Below are 1,170 nucleotides of genomic sequence, written 5' to 3' on the forward strand. Positions count from 1 at the left end.
GGCGCTGCCCCGCTGCCGCTGCCGTCCGGAGAAGCGCTCGGGGCAGGGGATGCCCGCCGGAGGAGCTGGTCCGCACGCCCGGCTGTGCCGCTGCCCGCCTCCACTCCGCCCGCCGCCCTGCCTTTATCTGCTCCCCTCGCCCAGGGACCGCCCCCGCACCGCCCCCAGACCCAGACCCTGCCCCAGACCCTTCCCCAGCTCCGCCAGCCCCAATGCCTTGCCCAGCCCAAGCCCCCCCAGCCACAGCCCCTTCCCCAGCCCCCCTAGCTACAGACCCATCCCCTGCCCCATTCCCTCCTACCCCATTCCCTCCTGCCCCATCCCTGCCCGCCGGAGCGGTACCGCACAGGTACCCAGAGCGCAGCGCAGGTACCCGGTGTACGGCCCGATGCTCTACGGACTGGAGGCTGTCGGGGCCGTGGGTGCCTCCCAAGCCCCCGCTGCCGGGTCACTCGGGGGTAGTCGCTGTCCCCAGTCACACTGGGTGAGTGTGATCCAGAGCCAGGTCTGTCTGGATTCTGTTGAAGGCTTTATAGACCTTCCTGGTCTGCGTTTTCTGTAGCAAGAGTAAAAATGTCCTATTGCCAACTTGGAAATGGGGAAATGTATATCCACATGTACAGGTATGTTCCTGGAAAGTGTGTACATACACTGGAATATACAGCATACATACTGTAAAGTCCCCTTTTCTCACTGCCCTAGAAGATACCATAGCCAAATTCACATTGCTGTCACTCTGAAAATACACTGACAATTCTCTGGACCTCTTCAAAGGACCACCTTAAAGACTTGTCCACTCTTCAGAGTCATGTTGAGGTTTTCTGTACAAATACACTTCGTAGATTTCTCTAATTACTTGTGAATGCTTTGCTTTTAAATGGGATAGATCATTACAGAGGTACTTAAAGGACACCTTGTATGCAAATTATTTAATGGTTTACCAGTCAACTTCATCTTTCTGAGACCTCATCTAGAGATCACATATATTTATGTGGCATATTGGTAAGCAATTTTCCCTTTGGATGTTTATAGCCAGGTTTTGAAGTCAATACATCTCAGATTACTATGGATTTTAAAATACTTGATGGATTCTCAGCTGCCTTAAAGCTACCTGGGATCAGTTTTTTACTGAAAAAAAAACCCAAACTTGAAGTTTATAAGTAACAATGG

This window comes from Manacus candei, unplaced genomic scaffold (genome assembly GCF_025592945.1).
Source record: "Manacus candei isolate 608988 ecotype Guabito, Panama unplaced genomic scaffold, ASM2559294v1 h1tg000014l, whole genome shotgun sequence".
Taxonomy (NCBI): domain Eukaryota; kingdom Metazoa; phylum Chordata; class Aves; order Passeriformes; family Pipridae; genus Manacus; species Manacus candei.